The sequence below is a fragment of the Sinohyriopsis cumingii genome, chromosome 5 (genome assembly GCF_028554795.1).
Source record: "Sinohyriopsis cumingii isolate HCF-2022 chromosome 5, ASM2855479v2, whole genome shotgun sequence".
Classification (NCBI taxonomy): domain Eukaryota; kingdom Metazoa; phylum Mollusca; class Bivalvia; order Unionida; family Unionidae; genus Sinohyriopsis; species Sinohyriopsis cumingii.
The window spans coordinates 103654136-103678794 of NC_142965.1; positions in this window are offsets into that span (position 1 = coordinate 103654136).

A 24659-nucleotide genomic window follows, 5' to 3' on the forward strand; every position below is an offset into this window, starting at 1 on the left:
AATATGCACGAATATCTCTCTTTGCTTAATTTGTCTGAGATATGCATACATTCCATGTTCAATGAAAACTGGATACAAATACGACTTCCAAATTGATAATTAGCCCTGAATCTAATGCAAAATCACCTCAATAATAAACATAAACTTACTGCTTATCAATTTTGTCTGAGATCATCCCATGCTCCAAGATTTCTTTATAATCAAATTGGATCTTAAATATGGCCTCCAGTATGGTAACGAGCTCAGAAAATGCAAGATCACTTCATTACTATGCACGGATCTCACTCCTTACTGAGCCTGTCCAATATATTGAGAATAGACAGACATTTTCTTCAAAGGTTAATAAAAACTGAATACAAAATTTGGCCTGTTGAGTAATAATGAATCGTATGTAAGATCACTCTGCATATATCTCACTCGTTATCAAAATGCATCCAAATTCATGGTCATATAATACATATTCCAAATTGGATCAGGCAACCTGTTCTACACTATGGTATTCATGATAGGAAGAAAGTGGTATAAATATACTCTTTTGGTGTTGGACAAATTTAACTCATATCTGAGAGTGAGCTCTCTTGGGAGGGGCTTTTACATAGACATGTAATGCCAACCAGAGAACAATACAAAAATGGTTAGAGCTAACAAATACAGGGCAAGCTCACATAGCTATCTAACTGGTAATATAAATACTTACCTTGTTCGTATAACGCCCAACAGATCTTTAACAGTTGATCCATTATATAGTCTTCTCCTTTTTTTATAATCCTTTTGTATATCTAAAAACATCAGAACAATTGCACGATTAAAAGTCATTTCTAGTTCTTCCACACCAACACTTTGGCATTAAACAATGCACTTCCAGCAATTTAAAATAGTCACGAAACGATATAGTTGTATTGTATACATTTTACAATAAAGCCAATAAAACTGTAACCTTGTATCTGCATGATAGCCCTTTCATATGGTTTTATTTTATTTGTACATCATTTTTCAATAAAGTTTTATTTTAAGTCTAGGTTTCTCAGCTTAATATTATCAATGGAAATGATTAATCAAATAGTGTCCCTCCAAGTGACTGATAATCTACTGTGTGAAAGAATTTCTAGAATTCGTGACAAAACCATTTCTTCTTTCAATGCTGAGTGTTGAAACCATCGCTAATATTCCTCAGTGGTAATATGATTTTCAGCATAACTGATGTAGTGGATATACTGGATGTCAGGTTCACATTATTTTCATTAAAAATCGATCATATGTCATTAGAAGTCTTTTGTTGTAATCCAAAGTCAATATGACAATCGGTCCATTCAACGAAAATACTGACAGAAAGATTTTCAAGACAGCTGTTGTGTAAATCATATTGCATATACGATTGGTACCATTTTCATTTTGGAGCAATCAGCTATCATTAAGAAGTCTACTGGTGAAAGTCCATGTTACTATAGCCATACATTTAGAAGAGTTTAATATTTTCAATATGGTAACTATGGTGCCTATATTGTGGGTCAGTTTTCATTTCATTTATAATCAACTAAAACACTACAACAAAATTATCTAAAAAAGGCAAATACTTTTATTTGAAGAGGGCTAGTGATAACAATTTTAACAAGATCAAAATGGATATCAGATTCACGCCATTTCTATTTAGGAACAACATCATAGAAAGCCTTTTAGTGACAGTACAATGCTGATACGACCAACCTCCTAGGAGATGTAGTGATAAGGTTTGACATATAACTATTGTGTCAGGTGTACTTTAGGTTGCATAAGCACCATTTAAGGAGCAAATTAACATTATAACAAACCTGTGGGATCCTAATTAAGTGCCAATTGTGTTTTGATTTATGACTTGTGGAAATATATTTTGTATTGTTACACTCATTTAAAAGCATATCATTTTTTGTATTGTCCGGTTAATTATTTATTTGGTAACAAATCAAAATAAAGAGGGGCAGAGAGAAAAGTAAAGAAGTATGCAAATTCTACACATGTTACAGTCGTGGATCAAGTAAACTGATCAACTGAACACCTATAAATATTATTATGTAAGTAACATAATTAATCTACGATAAATTAGCCTTCTCATACACAAATGTGATCAAAAGCAAGAAGGTGAAAGATTTGTATTCTTATACGATTTATTATGGAAAAGCAAGTTTCAGAATTTGTAGTGAACTTAAGATTCCTGAATTGGCATTTAGCACTTTCCTCGTGAATAATAATACATTGAACTATTACTTGCAATGAAAGCATGGAAACAATTGTTTAATAATAGAACAATAAATCAACAACAGTAAAAAGCAGTGACATACTATAGAATATTTCTGCATACAGATGATGGTAAATCATGAACAATGTTGTGAATGCTCTTTCAGTGGTCTTGAAAATAAAGATAATTTATACAACAAAGCTCTTTATTTCCAATTATTCCCAATGTGATTATAAAACAAATACTGAGCTATTAAACAGCGCCATTATCCTCTCCCACTCACCTCCACCCCAAGCTTTTTAAATGTCCACTGTGGATGACATATATTTCCAAATCGTACACTGAAGATAATCTCACACCGACTTTAGGTGAAAAGTGTCAGGAATATACTTTCCTGACCTTTAAATATCTGATCACAAAGAGACAAATAGAATCGACGATGAACAAATAGTCATTAATCTACCAGTTAGTAGTTTCTGGGAGACATGTTTCGTCCAATCAACATTGATAATTCTGGCCCTATCATGTTCAAGATTGTAGACCATATTTGACTTTATCCAGTCTTCTGCCTGCTTAAGAAAGTCATATGACAAGGTCAGGAATTAAATGTTTACAATGATCATGGTGGTTCCCTTGTGAGAGTCTCTGAAGCTTCAACATAATAATATTTAAAAAGTCTTGGAAAATAAAAATTCCCTTGATGGCTATTCCAGACATATAACATATGAATTTATCTTAAATGTAATAAGACTTATCATTAATATTATAATTATGGATTCGAATATCTTGCCAAAGATCTAACCTGTCTGAATCAAACCAGTAAATGTAGAACCTTTAAAGTGACAAGTGCTTAATACTCTTAGCATGTTTATTGCCTATGCCATCCTTTTTCGAATATCTTACAAAAACAGAATGGAAATCATATGCTATACATATCCATCTTTTTATATCTAACTACATATTGAAAATATCGAATGTTTAATTTATACATCTTCAGAATAAATGTTAAACGGAACTGTTGCACATTAATAGTTCTTTTAATGTGCATGTGTGATGAAGATGTAAAAATGATCTACACGCTGTTAGAACTGGTTTTGTTGCAAGGGGTCCAACTCACTATAATTTTGTCTGTACAGCCTTGAACGAAAGAAACAAAATCCAGAGATGGGAATTTCATAGGCCATGACTCTTCAAAATACATGTACTTGAAATCCAACTCATTCAAGGCATCGTCAACACATGCAAGATCCCACATAAAATATATAAAGTTGAATGACAAGGGTGATAACTCTGGTACAACGGGAGTGTTACGATAAAACCCATAAAAGCATATATTAATAATAATAATAATAATAATAATAATAATAATAATAATAATAATAATTATAATGAGGACTTTGTATACCGCCTAATCTTTAGAAGCTCTAAGCGCTTTACAACATTAGACAACACCTATAAGATAAAACACATATAATAATATTATTACCAAAAAAAACACCATGAAATTAGAAAAACATTAAAACAATGAAAAACATGCTGAGAATATTTCAGGTAGGAAACATTAGTAGGTCTTTAAGTTTGTTCTTGCAGTCGAAATAAGTGAGTTTTGAGAGCCCTCTTGAATGTGATCACTCTGTCTTTGTGTCTAAGTTCAGTGGGCACTTCATTCCACGTTGCTGGGACCTGATAGGAAAAAGAACGCTGTCCATATGACTTTGTTTTCATAGTGCTCTATATCATATCAAGGTCTATAACACAAATGTTCACATCAAATTGCATTATACAAGGTTGGCTGATGAGTTATGCTTATTACAGGCAAAATCCAAAGGACAGTATAGTGTAGACTGGCATGGTACGTCTTTGTATAGAAACAAAGAGAATATGTTGAACATTTCCTGAACTATGATGGCTGCAAGCATAAAGAAAAAATGTCTTTACATGTCAAAACATGGCCTGTTGCAGGAAAAACAATTTTGGACTCCCAAGTCTCCAAACATCCTTTATTAAACCACGATCTCCAGTAAATATTACCAAAAAAAGATCCGGAGGTCATTGTTAACACTATGATATATGAGAATGAGTAAACCATTTCTTTATCAGCTACAACCTTTCTTTGAAGTAGGAATTTAATCCATGTAAAAAAATGCAAAACATGATTATTTCTTTATTTGAAATAGTGTGGAAGTGAAATTGATTTCTGAAGGCAAAAGGTTCGAACACAACTGAAATTCAGGGTTGAATGTGGCATCTGTAAAGTAAGCAATGATCAGCGATGCTAAATTTCTGAACTCCAGGTTGATGAAGTTTGATTATGAGAAATGCAGAGCATATTATTCTTTGCACATACTGCAAACACCATATTGACATGGAAAACTGTCATATACCTTCAAGTAAATCAGGATTTGACATTCTAGCTACTGTGGCCATTGGATCTTTGTAACTGCTTACAGCAAGGCATATGCAAAACAATTATTTTTCAATGCTGAGAAAACATTCAACAAGGCGTTCAGAACAACAGTACCATTCAGACAGCAGTGGTTCCTCTCCTTGTTAAAACGGTATTACTCTGTCCAATGAAATTAAAATGCAGAAACTCAGTTCAATCGTTATTGTATGTCTGTATATATTATGTATGTGCACAAGTGTGTGTATGTGTGTGGTGATGATAACGATACATGACAATATCAAAGCCATCAACTACTTTTATAGTGTACAGGAGTGCAGAAATCCATTGTCCATATTGCCAAAGTCAGAAGTTTATTCGTAGGGACGAGCAACGTATGCAAGGTTAATTGTATGTGGAGACGTAAATTGTTGATTCAACTTGAAATGGCAGTGGATCAATTATTATCTGAGCCATGTTTACACAAGCACCATTCATGATTACCAGTGAGTACCATATAGGTGTGTTGTATATTTACAAAGTGCATGCTGAAATTATCAATATGGACTGGAACCTGCAACAGCTTATATCGTTACAACCATTGCAAAGGAAACATACAGTATTGGTTTAGGATATATCTTTGATGGTGACATCAGAAAAAATTCATTGGTTGGAGGCTAGGGCTTCCCTGGGGAATCTGTTATTTTGAACCAATCGCTCGATTCCATGAAACTAGTATGTGCTTCTATGATTACTTTTTCTGGGAATGCATCTGGATATATCGTTTTCTTATAAAGACGGCCACATGGATGAATGCAGGATGGAAATTCAACAAAATGGTCTAAAATTAAACCGGTCTATCACATGAAGTATGATGACAACAGAAACCAGGAGTTCAAAGATACTTGACTACACGATTTTCCTTACATTGAGGCTGACGAAGATCAAACAATCACATCTTGTAAGGTATGTAAAAGACACCCCTCAGCTGCAGGCATGGATTGTTTGCAGGACTGTTTTCATAAGGAAAAGATACTGTGAACACACCAATGAGGTGCACAATACAATATATGTCAGTTAAAATGTGATTATAATGAAAAAGCCAATCAGAAAAAAAAACGTTGTGGGTGATTTAGAAAGTGATGAATAAACAAATACATTGTGAGCTAAACCAAGTGTTACATAAAGCTATTTAACACAGGATATGCCACAGTAAATAGCTGTTCAGACGTTGAACGTTTCTGTGAGGTTCAAATAACAAATGGAGTTGAACGTGGAATTGATCACATCAACTGAACTGCATGCATACATTTCATCAACAGTATATCCGATGTCATATTGAAACATGTCAAGGATAAAATATTTAAAGTTAATTTCATATTCATCCTTTCACTGTTGTTACTGATTCAGCAGTTAGAGACCATGAATGCATTCTTGTTAGATTTGCAGACCCTGGCCATGAAAGTCCAAAATAACACAAGCTGAAATTAACCAGTATATTTACATGTCACAGATTCGTACTGCATGCATTGAAATGGTGCAGATTAATAAAAGTAAAAATGTTAACACTCATGTCGTCCAATATTCTTTTTAAATATGAAACTATGGACAAGTGGGCCTTTTATACAGACAACGTTTAAATTTACATGTCCGTGGACAACTAGATTTTGATAAATTATTGTACCCCTTGTATTGTATGCTTTAAATAAAAATGGTTTCATATTTAACATCAGGACCGTTTATATTTAAGACCAAGAAATTTTTAAGTGAAAGCCCCATTTCAAAATTGCCATCCACTTAAGAGTTTTAAGACGGTCACCATAAGCACAGTTTCATTAAAAAACAAACTAGACACCTTTGTAAGTGTTCTGACGGAAACACCTATGACAACAGGATATTTCAATTACGGGAAATAGCCATGACAAGACATTCAAGATGGCTACCATGACAACAAATCAGCACCATTTTTATTTACGATTAAATTGACGTCATAATTAGTCTTTAAGTGAAACCTGATATGAGATTTCATCCTGACGGAGTAGTGATACAAAGACATAAAAGGTCATATCACCAGCATTTTTATTTAGGATGACCTATACATATTTAGATGTCTTTCAAAGGAAATCCCATGTCACTACAAATATATATTTAGTAGCAATATAAAGATTTGTCATACTGGATGCAAGATTGGCATCTTTTATATTTAGGACCAACACAACAAAATAAAATTGTTTTAATAAAACACTGTTGATCCATGCATGAAAGGCAACAGTCATTTTTTTTTGTTGACAAGGCACATTGGAGGCTATATTTGCTTTTGGGCTCAAACTTTTTACATATGGAACCAACTGGACCTTATAAGACCTTTAGTAGCATTACTATCATTTGTTCAGGAGAAGCAATGATAGCATGATTTACAATTTGGCCACTATAGCAGCCAGATTAATTTAGATGTCCAATGGGCATCATTTTAATTTAGAAACAAGGAAACATCATACGAAATCTTTCACTGAAAAATATATGTCATTATCATTATCTGCTTAATAGTGGTGGCTCCCACTGTGGCCGTATCTGATATCTGAAAGTTACTATTTTCATTCAAGACCACCAAAACCTTCAGGTAAATGTGTATGCAGAGTTTGGTGACAATCTAACCAGTAGTTTAGGAAGAGTATCAATAATACGATTGTGCTAATGGATGCCAGAAGAAAAATGAAATGCAATGACGTAAATGCTCTTGTGGTCTAATACTAGTAGAACTAAAATTTATCAATAACTGAATCTCATTTTACCTAGATAAAAACAAGCCTCTTTTCCTTGTTCCAAAACAGTGGATGGTGAAGCACTGCGTTTGCAGTAGACTGAGCTCCTGGCTCAACAGACAATATTTTATGTAATATATATTTTATGATGTTACCATCTAAAACAGAAGTATTAGAAATTAGCAACAAGACTATACAATAGTAAAGATTCCAAGTAACAAACACTAGATAGAAAAGATAGTCAAACACAATTATTTCCTGTTCATCTTGAAATGTTCCTATATTCAAATGTTGTCACGACCATTGTTACATTATTGCTCAGTAATTTGACTTTCAATCTATTATAGTTCTGAAGTTTTACGTTTGTACATGTTAATTATACTCACATTCCACATATATATATATATATATATATATATATATATATATTAATTAAATGAGAAAAGCACAGTAATAGCAGGTTCTTTATATGAATATATACACATTCATTCTTGTTATATACAAAATGAATATGAAGCAGCATTTATCCATTCACTTATTTTGAATATAAAGCGGAATTTTATTTCTAAATTTTCTCAGATAAATTCCAAAGTGTGAATAAATGTAACACATTTCAAATATGCAAAATCTTTAATTAACGATTCCTTTACCTTGTTGGTAATAAAATGCTATGGGTAACATTGAAAGGTATGGTTTAAAATCTCTCACACCATATTGTTTACATAAAACAAATCACAGCATATTTCAAAACATAAAAGCCTGCAGTGTGATATAGGCTTTTGTAAACATTTGTGCTGCTGGTACAGACATATATGATATGCGCTCCATTAAATGATTAAGGTGGATAATACATATTGAATATAGTTTGTTTAATATATCCCAGGATACCAATTTTAAGCAAAGGATATCGCAACTTAACCACATTACATATCTCAGTCCATATTACAAGCATTTTTATGTAACAGTGTTTATTGTGAAACATTAAACTGTGACACTGACCACTAGCTGTTAGTATCTGCCATAATATAAGTCATTTAAAATTCTACTCATTTCACTTATTATCTAAGGAGTGTATTCTAGGTTGGGAGAAAATGAGAGATGGATGGGATGGGATATACCTTCAAACAAATATACTTGTTCTGATTTTTAGGAAGAAAGAACAAAGTCTAGATTTAAAACAAGGACAGTACAGTTTTGTTTCTAAATTTAATTTAAACTCTAGAAACCAGTTGTACACAATACAGTGAGAACTTAGCATCAAATGCATTTGTCAGTCCGAATTGGTATCTCACAGAAATAGTCCGATAGTATCAAAAAAACAAGCCCCCTTCTGCTATTGCATAAGAAATAAAGTAGCAAATGGAAGGTCACTGGTAACAAGCAGCAATATATTTGTGAGATATTAAAAAACCCAGTTAATTATACTTGCTTTCTGCTAAATACATCTGCACAGAAAACATCCATGAGTGTCATAACAGAAAGTTAATGTTGCAAAAGTCAAGATATTGCTTTTCTCGTATAGTGTGTGTGTGTGTGTCTTGGATTTTTAATGTAGCTTTAACAATTTTTCAATCATATTGCTACAATGTCTGCAGTGTGTGGCAGTTTATAATGATGTCTAGCACTGGGTCATCATATTACAGTCATTTAGCATGATGTCCCACCCAGTCACATTATCCTGACACCAAGACTACCAGTCCTAACACTAACCTCTTAATGCTGAGCGCAAATCGAGGCAGCTCTTAGTACCAATTTTATAAGCCTTTGGTATAACTAAAGGTGATTTTGTGAGAAATTGCTTTCTAAATCAAAGTTTTAAAAACCCAACTTTGAAAGACAAAAATACGTTTAAAAATTAATCCATCGTTCCATCATTTAGGATAAAATGAAAGTTGGAAATAATTTCCATTTTTTCATTTTTGTTGTTCCTTAATGAAAGAAATAAAATGGAAGATGGGAATTAGTTCCATATTTCAGCTTTTATACATATATAACAAGATTGAAACGTTTTACATCTTTTCGTCTTCTTTCCTACAATTTTCAAAGATGGAAGATGTATTGTCAAGTGTAACATTGACCTTCCATGTTCACTCAAGCCTTTAAATTGTTTAATTCGTCATTAAAACTCCCATATATAAATTGGGACTGAGTCATTTAATGTATATACTTTTACATTCAGAAAATAAGAGTTTATGACACATGAGGTAAACTGTTTGCCTTGATCTTTTGAAAACATCTTGGCAAAAAGTAATGTCAAATGTTAAAGATTTTACAACTTACTTATATTCCTCTTTGGATATGATACTGTATTTCAGGAACATAATTCCCAAAAGTATGCAGTCCCTTGGTTAACACATAGTACAGCAGACAACCACTTGAGAAAATATCTGCTGCAAAAGTCTGTAAAGTAGAGAGTAACTGAACTGTATGAACCTGAACTGCAGACATTTGTGGTTTTTACTTCCCTGGCTGTCTCTTCATCGACCAGTCCATCCATAGGTCAACATTATTGTAAACTGCTGAATGGATATTCCCCAAACATAAGCAGTCATCTGACTTGGGTGTATTGCCTCCCAGCATGTATGCTGTATGGTAATCTTCAAGTAATTCAATAAGAATCATCACTCTAGTAATATGGATAGATTTGCTAGTTAACTTTTCAAAGATCTACCTAACAAAAAATGCAACATATTGACTTTAATTTCTTAATCTAATATTAACGATTCTGGTGTGCCCATAAGGTTAGCATATCAGAAGCCAGATCTTCCAATTAATATATGGAAATTATGCTGCTTACTGATTCATTCAAGATCTTTTTGTTGTCATCATAAAATTAGCAAGAGTCCCTACTAGAGTGTGGCATAAAATTCTGAAACCATCTTCTTAAGTGATAATAAGTTGTTCAAATTTGTTGCTGTGGTGGACATACTGGATGTCAGACTGGAACCATTTTCATTTAAGACCAAACAACTAAATATTAAAAATCTATCTGGCGGCAATTGCATGCCAATCTGACCATCCATACATTGGAAGTGAAGGCAGTGTGATTTGATTGCAAACACTGCTGTTCCTTTTTGATGATAAATGGTGGTATTTTGTGCCTGTGTTTGGATATAACTTCTTTGGGATTGGTAATGATTTTGTCTTCATGGGTAACAGAAAGTTGTTTTAAGGTAGAGTCAATGTTTTACACAGAATTCTGAATGCCTTGATTTAATGTAACAACCTAGTTATTACATTTCAAACACATAAGTACATGTAATCAATTTGTTTCCATGTGAGGCGCCATATGCAAGTGTTGATCGGTCTATGTTGTCCTATTCCAATGATCACACTGAAATATGTATAAAATAAACATATAAATTGTTAGAAAACGTATTTCACCTGAGCATAATTAGTTTGAACTAAAATTCAATGTCAAAAGCCAGCAGCACAGATGTATGTCAGTATAGGCTACAACTACCAGTCGTCTGCCAGTCCCACATGAAAGACATGTCACCCAACATAATTTTTGCAGCATGGAAAACACTGGAAAAGTGTGGACAGTTTGAATTTGTTTAATATATATTTCAGCATAGAAAACGCGAGGAGAACTGAGCCAATTTTCAACATTAGCATTTTCGTTTCTTCTGTTCAGTTGACTAGGGTTATAAAGCCACGCAGAAAAATCTCAACAACCCTCAAGAGCTTCTCATAAACTGCAGACACATTTGAACCTTGTTAAGAATGTATGCAAACAGAGTATATTTTGCAAGCTCACGTGTGCAGCTTGTTAGATCTTGTGAGCCACGGAATAACAAAACAAATTTTCACATGTGCAGAGTTTGGACTTAGATTCCAATTAGACATGATAAATTTGTTCTAAGTTGTATTTTCGCACATGTGTCTTTAGACTTAAATATTCTGTGCAATGACATCCAGACTAATGTCAAACAGATATTTCGTTGAAATACAATATTACTCAAAGACAAGATTCTAATGTTTCATTGTCCAAACTGTACAGTGTATGCAATCTATCTTAAACAGTAGTATCAAACAACTTTAAAGGCTGATCATGAACAACACTTAGAGATGTTTATACGACTAGTGAAGCGATTTTTAAAGGGAAGGATGCAGGATTTTATGCTGAGAGGATTTGTTTAGAAGAGGTGGTTAAATATGACTGTGCTTAAAGAAACGTATTTTTGGACACAGACCCATATGCAATTTATAGGCCGATTCCGCCTGCATTTTAGGTGGATTCAGGATGTATTTCGCTAAAAAAAAAAACAAATTTCAATCGGAATTTAGGCAGACTTGGAATACAGCAAAGGTGACAGACTGAATCAGTCTAATAGTTAAGCATATTATTTCTCTTATTCATCCTAAAGGATAACTGTTAGACGGAAATGTTCTGATTGTCCAGTTCATTTTCCTACTGTAAGATGTCAGAAAGCACTATTTGTTTCGCCACAAGTGAACTTGGTAGCTATGCTACTGTCTGAAAACATTTCACTAAAACGTTACCGAACCTTTTCATTAGATTTATATGAGCAATGCATTGTTGCTATTTGTAAAGTTGTTACAATTTCAGGTTTAAGAATACTCATAAACGATACTATAATAGTACATCATCAAGATATTTATTGACCATCTTTAATAAATGATAGAGTAATCACGCATTTCATCCATTTTTTAACATTGTAAAGGCTCTCTGCTGGTCTGGTACCAATCAATTAACATTTTTATCAACACGGAAGTAAACACAAGAAATGAAAACATTGACAAAGAATGTTTTGTCTACCATTTCTTCCGCCGTTTTTCTTCTGCTATTTTATATCATTTCCAGTGCAACTATCGCTTTATTGATATTCAAGTATTTTTCGATGACTAATGAACATTTTCAAGGATTATTTAATGACTTTCAGTCAGACTAAATTTCATGGACTTTTCAAATCATTGCAAACATGTACACCTTTATGCTAATGTTTGTAAGACAAAAACAAACTCTTACTATTTTTAGTAATCCATGCTATATTTCAGATGGACACTATGTATAAGTATGGACACAGTAAAACCACTCCAAGCTACAGTAATTCAGGAGCATGTATCAAAAGGATTACTCATCTTTAGGAGGCTGAGATATAAAGAGCTCAAGTGTGTGTGCGTGTGTGTGTGTGTGTGTGAGAGAGAGAGAGAGAGAGAGAGAGAGGGTGGGAGAGAGAGGGAGATATTCCATGTGCAACGTTATTAATATTTTCTTTAGTGTTAAGAACGCCCCAAATTGCTCTGAACTAATTCCAGGTTGTAAAGCATGTGTAGCTAAAGAATGTCATATAAGGTCAGAAAATACAAAATATCAATATGTGCTTACATCAGTGCATAGAATGGATTGACCTTTGTCCCGATTAAACCCAATAAGTTAATGCCTATCCTCTGGTGTGTCAATTACCAGAGGTAGAATAACAGGAGAGCATGCGATCATGAAGAAAATCACTCTGGGTGAGAGATTAATGAACTCTCTTGATGGTGAGGACAACTGAGCCAACTATGGTGATTGCTTAAATTTCAGAGGCACCCTTCGGAGACAGAAAGAGATGATTCAGACTATTTCATGTTCCTTTAGAGGAAACCAGAATAAAACTGTAAAGTCCTAAAACTAGTCAAAGGAGCCTATCGTCGTCATTTCCAACAGGTATGGCTAAGAAGTACACTACGAACTAGAACTATGTCTTATGAGTACAATGCTAGGAAAAAAGCTTAAAATACCCTTAAGATATCAGCAACAGGAGGGTTTGACACGATGATGGAACCATCTGAGAACTTGATAGTGGATATAAAACACTGTCTTTCCTTGGAACGAAAAAGAAAAATTGCAATGCATTTACAGATGGGTAGCTAGGATTAACGCATACTACACCAATTAGAGACGGTTCTCCACTTTCCATCATAAACTTTAGAAGTATTAACTTGGAAGATGCAGATGGCAGCCTTGCTAAAAACATGATTTGATGAATATATCATTTGAGTTTAGCCAAACATGAAAGCACCATTTTATTTAGGCCGAATTAATTATCAGAAATCAGTTTTATAAAGCTATGTTGAAATGACTTTTCTATTAGGAGAAGTAGAAATAAGAAGATTCTCACGATGTCTGCTAGGTTGACCAATTGTATATCCAACCGACACCATTTTCATTTAGGAGCAACTACACAGCATAAGAAGTCTTGCAGTGAAAACCTAATGCTGAAGCACGTTTACCTTCAGGAGGAGTAGTGATAGCAAGATTTTCAAGCTGGCCACTGGGCAGTGATATAAAATTTCTGAGCAGCACCGTTTTCCTTTAGATCTAACCATATCATGGAATAAATGAGTGCATGTGAACTTTCATGGCAATGCTAGAAATAGATTTGGATGACTACAACAAACTGGTGCTAACAGATGACCAGGTGCTGCACAACATACATCATATGATGAATGACGGACAACGCATGAGATACAACAGTCCATCCCATGCGTTCTTCTTTTCTATGAGCGATAGAGCTAAAAATCTATCCTGGTAATGTCATGTTTGTGGAAGTAATAAATGAAATGTGTTATGATATTATTGTTTGCAGGATATTGAATAATAATAAAAATTGTAACAGTAATAATATTAATTTCATCCAATGGTCAAATAGTAATTACTAGTGTGAACAGTATCACAAACAAGGTGTACATGTAATAAACTGATACCTGACTGAAATAATAACACAATTTCATTGGGAAGGTTACATTCTAAACTTACAAAATTCTCCCGAGTTATCAGTTGCAGAAACCAGTATTGTTCCTAACCATATGTGTTCTATATTGAACCTCCCCATGTAAGACTCAATCAGTAGCATCTTGAGAGACCCTACTAAATGTCCAGTTCAGATGCACTAGTTGGCAAGTTATTCAACGACTTTTACTGAAGATATGATTTTCATACTTATTCATTTAATTGCGGAAGTTGACGGTTTCACCAACATACTGGACCACACAGATTTTGAATGCCAGGAGGAAGAGTACATTTCTTTTATAAAAAGTAAATTCTGTAGCCAAAGTTTAAAGATCATTTTCTTTCTAGCATACGCTGGCATATGTGGCAGTACTTGTCTTTGCAATTGTATATGCCAATACGTTAAATATCAAATATCAAATGGTCTTTGATACGTGTGGATTTACGGTATGCAACCATATTACTTCTTGAAATATGCCATCCATTGTTTAAAATATAATCAAGCTAGCTTTTAAGATATGGTGAGGGGGGTGCGAGGCCTGGGCCTGACGTCCCGCTTGCCAAAGGAAAGTGAAGCGTCTCTCATAGCCTCTCCTTCCCAGGTGTAGTGATCGCCGCAGGACCACTGTCTCACTCTGCGGGGCAGGAGGTTACTTGCATATGGCCTCTCCTACACTATTGTGTCCACAGCAGCACCTTCACGCGGTGCCCCCTGTTTTAACAGAGCCTGCTGTGTGGCGCGACCGAGTACCCGGCGGTATAACTGGGTGGGCAGACTGGGCTCATTAGCCTTGGCAGGCAACCAGTCTAAGAGGAGGGAAACTCTGACCCCAAACCCGGGCAGATGAAGCTCGTTAGCCTGTCAGGCAATTCATCTAGGAGAAGGAAACTCTGATTCAAAACCAACCAAGTCCCATCCATTGGATTATGGCTCCACTGCCTTGTGGATATCTTCGGGAGAAGGAAAGGCTACGGGAGTAAACCCAGACAGAAAATCAGGAGTGGAGCCCCTAAGGCGGCTGGGGGTCGACTACGACCTCCTTCCGGCAGCTCCTGCATCCAAACTGGTGCCAAATGTCATGCTCAGCATTCCTTTGGTCCCCACCAGCAAGTACGAGAGGGGGATCCTGATGTCTGGGCAGCCCAGGATCTTCATACTCCACGCCCAGGCTTGCGCCCTGGAGAGGACACTCCAGTCTCGCTACTGAGTGAGGAAACAACACGGAAGCTGACAGTTTACGGGTTATAAGTCCCACCCGATTGGCGTAGGGAAGGGGCGCCACGGGTCAGCTTTGACGGTGAGAGGGATCATCGTGTCCCACTGGCCAACTATCGCCCGCCTCAAGCCGGGCAGCCCCCGGTCAATAAGGTGTTGACCCGCCATCGTCTGCCTGCTCCAGTGGGTGTCTGGGGCTCAGTGTGTTGTTCAGCATGACAAGCAGACGGTAATTCCACACCAGACAAAAGAAACAAGAAACCAATAAAGAAGACTCCAGCTCTTCGATTTGCAAGCTGGAATGTGCGCACCATGTGTACAGGCATCTCCGACGACATCAGAGAAGTGGACGACACCAGAAAGATGGCCATCATCGATAGAGAACTCACCAGACTAAATATCAGCATAGCTGCCCTCCAGGAAACCAGGCTGGCCTCTAGTGGCTCCCTCAGAGAGGAAAACTACACCTTCTTCTGGAAGAGTCGAGAACCTGAGGAGCCCCGTCAGCACGGAGTGGGCTTTGCCATCAAAAACAATCTCCTGGCCTCGGTTGAACCTCCCACAGGGGGCACTGAGCGTCTCTTGTCCATCCGCCTCACCACTGCTTCAGGTCCTGTCAACATCATCAGTGTCTACGCCCCAACCCTCACGTCATCAGAAGACGTGAAGGATCAGTTCTATGAGCAGCTGGACGAACAGATCAAATGATGCCCCAAAAATGAACCACTATTCCTCCTCGGCGACTTTAATGCCAGAGTAGGTGCAGACCACGAGTCATGGCCTACCTGCCTCGGATATCATGGTACTGGAAAGACCAAAGAAAACGGCCAGAGACTGCTGAAGCTATGCACCTACCATGGCCTGTGCATCACAAACACCTTCTTCAAGTGTAAGCCACAACACAAAGTGTCATGGAAACACCCCAGATCTCATCACTGGCACCAACTCGACTTGGTCATCACCAGGCGCTCTGCCCTTAACAGCGTCCTCTCCACCAGAACCTACCACAGTGCAGACTGTGACTCCGACCATGCTCTTGTGAGCAGCAGAGTGCGACTACAGCCACACACGCTACACCGCTCAAAACCAAAAGGACGTCCTCGCATTAACACTGCGCAGATGTCAGTGCCTGCCAAGGTGGAGGAGTATGTGTCTGCCCTGAACAAGGCTCTCCAGGACCTGCCTGAGTACGACGCTACAGCCAAGTGGAACGCCATGAAGGGTGCCATCTACAGTACAGCTATGTCAACGTTTGGCAAGAAGGAACGACCCAGCCAGGACTGGTTCAATGCACACCTATCAAGGATGGAACCACAAATCGAGGAGAAACGAAAAGCCTTCATAGCTTACAAAAAATGCCCTAATGAACGGACGCTTGCTGCTCTCAGAAGTACCCGAAGTAACACCCAACGCATTGCTAGACAGTGTGCGAACGAGTACTGGCAACAACTGTGTGAAGGGATCCAGCGCAGTGCCGAGTCCGGACACATCCAAGGCATGTACAGTGGCATCAAGAAGGCTCTAGGTCCTACAGTGAAAGGGGTCGCTCCCCTGAAATCCCTGACGGGAGAGAAGATCACAGACCGTGGGCAACAGATGGCCAGATGGGTGGAGCACTACTCAGAACTATACTCCCGAGAAACGTCAGTCACTGATGCAGCCCTCAGCAGCATAAAGAATCTGCCCACCATGGAAGAGCTCGACAAAGTGCCAACCTTAGAGGAGCTCAGCAAAGCAATCGACTGCCTTCCAAACGACAAAGCACCAGGTAGTGACAGCATCCCGCCCGAAGCTATCAAACGTGGAAAACCAGCATTGATTAAACCACTGCACGAGCTACTTTGCCGCTGCTGGGAGGAAGGAGTAGTCCCCCAAGACATGCGTGATGCCACAATTGTGACCCTTTACAAAAACAAGGGCGACCGCAGTGACTGTAATAATTACAGAGGGATCTCGCTCTTGAGTATTGTTGGTAAAGTGTACGCCCCCATCATACTCAACAGGCTGCAGTTGCTGGCAGACCGTGTGTACCCGGAATCACAGTGCGGCTTCAGAGCAGGCAGGTCGACGACAGACATGATCTTCTCCCTACGACAACTCCAAGAGAAGAGCAGAGAGCAAGGTCAACCACTCTACATGATGTTCATCGACCTCACCAAGGCCTTTGACTTGGTCAGCATAAAGGGCCTTTTTGAACTTCTGAGTAAGATCGGTTGTCCCCCAAAACTCCTCAGCAGTCCTGTATGATGGATCCTCCTCAACCGCCTTCCCAATTAACAGTGGTGTGAAGCAGGGCTGCGTGCTGGCACCAACATTTTTTGGGATCTTCTTCTCCCTGCTCCTGTCCTACGCCTTCGACACGTCCACGGATGGCATATATCTACACACCAGGTCCGACGGGGGGCTGTTCAACCTGGCACGACTGCGCTCAAAGACCAAAGTGAGAGCTGTGCTCATCAGGGAGATGCTTTTTGCAGATGACGCAGCTCTTGTGGCCCACACCGAGGAAGCCCTCCAGAGACTGGGAGACCGTTTTGCTGTTGCCTGCACGCAGTTTGGTCTCACCATCAGCTTGGAAAAAATAAATGTCAGCGTGCAACATACCACCATTGCCCCATCAATCAAAATCAATGGTGTCACCCTGGAAGCAGTCAACAACTTTATCTACCTAGGGTCAACCATCAGCAACACTCTCTCGATTGATATGGAGCTGGACAGAAGGCTTGGAAAGGCAAACACCATCATGGCTCGATTAACGAAGAGGGTGTGGGAAAACAACGCGCTGACAGAGCACACCAAGGTCCGAGTCTACCAGGCCTGCGTTCTCAGCACCCTTCTATATGGAAGTGAGACCTGGAGTACCTACATGAGGCAAGAACGCCGACTCAACTCCTTCCATATACGGTGCCTAAAACGCATCCTGAAAATCAGCTGGCAAGACCGTGTTCCACACAGCGAGATCATGCAGCGTGCAAGTATCCCCAGCATGTATTCCCTGCTAATTAAACGCCGCCTTCGATGGCTGGGTCACGTCCGACGCATGGAGGATGGAAAGCAGCCAAAGGACATCCTATATGGACAGCTGGCCAGTGGCATGAGAAGAGTCGGACGCCCCTCACTCCGTTTCAAAGATGTGTGCAAGAGGGACATGAAGGCATGCAACATTTCACCCGATGGCTGGGAAGAGCTGGCCGAGGACCGAGGCACCTGGAGACTGATGGTAAACAATGGCATATCAGTCGCTGATGCGAGGAGAGGCCAGTTGGCGGCAGAGAAACGTAAGAGAAAGAAGAACGCAGCAGCAACCACAGTAACGCAGACTTCCCAGTATGTCTGCACCAACTGCAATAGGGACTGTCACTCACGTATAGGCCTGCACAGACGATGCCAACAGAGACAGACAACACCCCAAGGGCGCTATTCGCATGGTCTTTCGAGACCGAGTCGCCAATGATGATAATGATGATGATGTGGTGAGAGTTCACTTTGATCAGAAGGATTTCACAATTAGAGTTTAGAAGAACACAACGTATGACAACTCTCTCCAAAACTATGTGTCATATTGATTTGAAAGATGGAGGCTTAAGTAATATGTATAATCTTGCTCAAAATCAAAGTCATCTAAGATATTTAAAACCTAAGCTTATAATGAAGAAACAGTTCAAACCTTATGCTACATATAGGGTCTTAATATAAGTTCATCTAGCTTTAAGTAAACATGAACTAATGTGTGTTGTTTCTTGAGTTTAATTCCACTTTTCAGCACGACAATTTGTGTGGCAGCCAGTGGTAACTGGTGGAGGAAGAGCTTGGGAAGCCCCTGAGAAGACCCATTTACCCACAAGAAGCTGCTGATAAGCATTCACACATATCCATGTCGTCTGAGCCTAGATTGGAACCCTTGCACACAGAGGTGACATACAAGTGGTCTGTAAAGGCATGCATTTTAGAGTACTCTGCCATCTGGGACCTAATAAACTAAACAAAATAACAACATTATGTGTGGCAAAATAGGCTGTTATAATGATGTCACTGTAGGAAGTAAAGGGGTGCTCATTTTAATGTTAAAGTGCACACAACTACATACATATACCTAATAAATGCAGATGTGCTAGCGCTAGCCACTCAAGGCCAGTTCTATTTGTTCAATTTGTACGTTTGGCAATGTATCTTCTACATAATCCTGTAAGGTTCCCTCACGAACCTCCAGGGCAATGTATAGGAAATGTTTGTCTTCTTCCTAAGGCAAAATAAAATCAGCTAATACTACATATAAATGTGATCAAATACAACATTATAAAAAATAAATTCTGTAATAGTAGTCAAGATGAACCCAAACCAAAAATCATTCCGCATTCTGCTTGACCATTAAAATGCGTTGCCTCAAAAACAACGTATGGTTCGTCAGACATGCAGCAAGCATCGTTTTGTCTAAAATCCTCAAGATTCAATGATTTGAAGCCCATAGTACAGACTTATTTATACGTTGTATTGTACTTACATTTTGGATTATATCTTACATAGCTTTCCATGCCAGTATGTTCATTGGTGATGTAACATCCATCTGAAATATCCACTGTAAATATTTAACAAGAGTCACTTAAAGGCAGACACTATTGGCTGAAGATTTTCTCGAAATTGAAGTCCATCTCTTCTTTTTACCTTTTCCTTTCAGCTGCCAAATATTTAAACTATCTCTCATATTCTTGAGAAACTCTAAGATACCAAATGTTGTCCAAATTAACATGTTCACAAATTACCTCTAAGTGCAGTAAACATTTCTGTGTCAAGGCATTTTACCTTGAACATGATATCATGGAGAGAAAATCAACAAACGTGTCTCAGACACATGACCAGTACAGCTTAAAATGCTTGGATCTTAAAATCAATGTCAAAGATCTAAGTCAGAGTGTAAACAGTTTACTCACTGCAGGAATGCAACTAGATGCAAAAGTAAAGTTAACATTGATCTGCATGCATGTTACTATGTACGTAAGTTCAATGAAGTAAAAGGTGCAAACAAGGACCTGTGACTTGGTCCCAAAATCAATTAGGTCTGGTTTTCTAAGCTTTAGTATAAACGTGCTGGTATGTTGATGATCACATCTGCACCATTTTAATTTAAAACCAACTAAATATTGCAAAGAAATGTCACCACACATGCAAGAAGGATTGATAAACGATATTTTCCATGGCGAATATGGTGCCAAGATGGAGGCAAGATAAACACTATTTGCATTAAAAATCCAGCCATATAGCAATAGTGTTTTTCCGGCTGTACTTGTTCCATGGTAGACTTTGGGAAACGATGGAATATCATGGGAAACCTGAAAACAGTGGAAACATGAACTATTTTGCAGAATTTATCATGGAAACCCTGTACATTGTCCATGAAAAAGTCTAGACATGCCTGGAAAATCATGGACAATTTTGGACCTAGAATTTTGTCAGCATGGTAAACCCTGCAAAAGTATGGAACATTTGGACTTATACTCATTTTGATATATTTCAGTATGGATAACCTTTGAAAAGAACTTTATATTAAAAAAAATATAATAATAATTTCCATTGCGTCTTTATTTGTTCAAATTTTACATTTCGTATTTCATTTTATTTCCATTGCGTTCCATAATTGCTATTGCTCGTGATCAAAATGATCCAAAATGCCGAAATTACCAAGGACAGAAGCCTGATAAATTAAACTGGATTTAGGTGATTTTTTAATGTGAGTCAGCACATATTTCAAGTTCACTTGTCCGTACACGATAGATTTGATTAATGTAATAATTGCATTGTATAGGGCTTCCCTGGAAACAGGTGTTAAAGCATTTAAAGCAAGAAAAGTGTCATCCAGCGGGCTCTATTATGATAATTAACATCTCTGCCTCACGTTATATTCGATTTGGGTGGATTGGAGGTGTTAAATGTTTCAAGTTCAGCTGCTCTGATTAACCTAAAGGTTTGTAGGAATACACGGATTTTAATACAGCTAAATATTTTATAATAATCCTTAAAATCATTAGTATTTAACAAAAAGAACTAAAGTATTACTAATAATTTAAGCAGGTATGACTAAAAAAGCAATGGGAAAATGGAACACAATTGAAATAAAATAAAATACGAAATGGAAACATGGAACACAGTGCAAATAAAGAATTGAAGCAGACCTCAAACATGGTTCAGATCAGTTGGTAGAATTTTTTCCACTGGAAAACTCAACATAAATATATTAAAACGATATTTCTTAACTTAAACGTGTATTTCTTAATGTGCGTTGGAGCTAGATCATGAGATAAGATAGTTACATTGTGTCTGCTGATTTCTAGTGCTCATCAGGCCGGTCACTGTCATATGAAACAATACACTAAAATGATGTCATTATTTAAAGGGAATGTGGGTCATGTTTTAATTTGGGTACATTTTGATTTGGGTACGTTTTGATTTGGGTACGTTGCGGTCTCGGTACGTTTTGACTTGATCATACGATGTTTAGATTGCCATTATTTAATTTTTGCTTGACTGATTTCAAGGATTCTAACACCCGAGTTCCTTTTGTTCCTGTATGCATATACCAGAGTTTTCAGTCTCGTTTTTTGACTCACAGACTTCAACAATTTACTCGGTATTCTTGGACTCGTCGTTTAACAACAAACATATCTGAACCTATATTTGACTTCGATGGTTGCTTCAACAAGATTATAGGACCGAAATCGATAATGGCCATTGCATTGTTTTGAAGTGAAAGACTACAGTATCGTGGATATGAATTTTGTAACTTTTTGTATAATCGCATTGGTCAGCTTGAATTTTTTTTTTCATATTCAAACTTTCCAATTGAATGATGACGTATTAATTTGAATATTTGTAATATATGCATCATGTCATACTTCATAAGCGCCATAATTATCTATGAGCAAATGATTGAGAAACACACACACACACACACACACACACAACGGTATTATGAATAAACTTCTGCTAAGAATTAAGAATTCTGCAATTCCTTATCAATTTCGGTGTGATGCTGAGGTGTTATCACGTTATCACGTTTCAACATTTGGATTGCATAATGTTTCCTGTATATGGAGACCAAGCAGTGTTTTCTGTGCATTTGGTGTACACATTTGGTACCTTATTTTATATATGTGTCTACATCTTTGCGTCATGTGTGATTAGGCTACGATTCTCCGATACATCTGCTTCTGCTTTTGTGGGCATACGAACACTGTTGAATAGGTATTCTAGTTTACTCCAATCCAACCATATGACAGTATGACAAGTAACAGTAACAGTTTCCTTAGTTTACCGCTACCCACTCCCCCCAACCCCTTATTTTTGCTTGATTATATGCACGTAGTTTCCAGATTACATACAGTATTATTATGTTAATATAACATATATGATGTCATATATAATTTAGGTTTCCGTCTATTGTAATGGATTCCTGGTCGTGCTGGAAGTGAGCTGCATAGTTTGATTTTCATATGCACACACTACATACGGATCATATTACCTTTACGAAGCATCACACACACACACACACACACATGGTGGAGGTGGCTGATCTTAAAGCTTTCTTGAAGGCTCGACAGGAAGAAATGGATGACAAGATGGTCCATGTAGAGAAATCAATTCAATTGGAGGAATAATTAACAAGTCCCAAAATAAACCATGTACGAGATATTATTTAGGACCCAGGTCCTTTTATTAAAAGGCAGATAAACACAAAAGCTATCCGGGAGATCTGCTTATCAGACAGACCCGAAAGTTGAATAATGGATGAATGATACGCAGCAGCATCTGAATAAGAGATGGAAATGAGGTTTAGATACAATTCATCTGTAATTATTGTTTGGCACAAGCCAAAGATGAAGCCGGACTCGAGCCAATGATACTGTGAATTTTGTACGATACAGATACGGTAGCATAGTTGCAATAGTCGTTTTATCAACGGGACCTGAAATGTGGTGGATCCCTCCATATGTGTTCTCTTGTTCTGATGAAACTAGATGACAGGATGATGAAGGATGACACTACCAAAGTTGGTAATATAGACGTAATGCTTAAAGATGATTTATTGATGGAATGTAGGATTTTCATCTTCGCGGAGAAACGAGTCGATGCACCTTAGAACATCCAACTTCAACGTTTTCCTATTTCAGGGAGGTTGTACTATTGAAGACAAATGATGAAACGTGCAAATATGAATCTCTTTTTTGCCTGCAAGATACTTCATGGAACGAATGAACTAGCTTTTGGCAAAAACTACATTAAAAAGTATATTTTCCAGATAACCCAAGAGTCAGTAAGATCTAATGCATAAGCAAAAATAACATATTGATATGGTCTAAAACCATGAACGTAGGGACTTTAAGAAAAACTTCACGGAACAGTCAACGGTAACAAATGTAGACCAAACAAAACATCATAAGCTGTTCAGCTGTGGATGATACAGCCACAATATAATTAATTGTCCTTCCAAGCATAATAAATCTTCGTGAATAAGGAATGTTAAAGAGAAATTCACCCGAACCCGATTCCAGCGTGTTTCATTTTATGAAAGATGACTTGGACTTTGCGACTCCTGATGGAAATGATGGTAGAAAATAGTGGACTTAATTGTTGTCTCCGTATGCCATATCTGTCAAACACCTCCAGTGATAATAATACTTGTTGTAAATAGACTTTACAGACCCAGCCGAAAGGAGCAAGAAAATTAGAGTACTAGATCGATTGGGTAGCAATGTGTTTCATTTGATGAAAGAGGACTTTAACTTCGCGGATCTTGATGGATAAGATGGTGGAAAGCAGTGGACTTAGGTGTTGTCTCCGTAGACGGTGATGTTCATGTGAGTTTAGTCACAGTCGCTGCAAGTACGCCAGTTAGGATTCCTGCCTCGTCTTTGACCGTGGCAACCACTAGTACCATTCATAGGAAAGAAATCAACCATAATGTGTCGCTATTCAAGGTACCCAAAACCAGAATGGATTACCTTTCAGGAATATCCCTGCCACCCCATCAGACGGATGAAGTGAAACCTAATATCAACAAATTATCAAGACAGGATGTCATTAGGTAATGTATAGGTCCTTATGCTGTCTCCGTTCTTTTGATACAGAAAAAGACGGCAGTTACAGACTCCGTGTGGACTAACGACAACATAACAATAAAATAAAATTAAGGATATACACCTCTCACCGTGGCTGAAGCCACGGAAACCCTGAATGGATACAAATAGTTCAGCACATCGACTTGACTCAATGATATTATATTATCAAGTAGGGATAGAAGAGAGAGATACACTCACTCAACGGCCTTTAGAGGTGGAGCACTTTGACTCAACGAA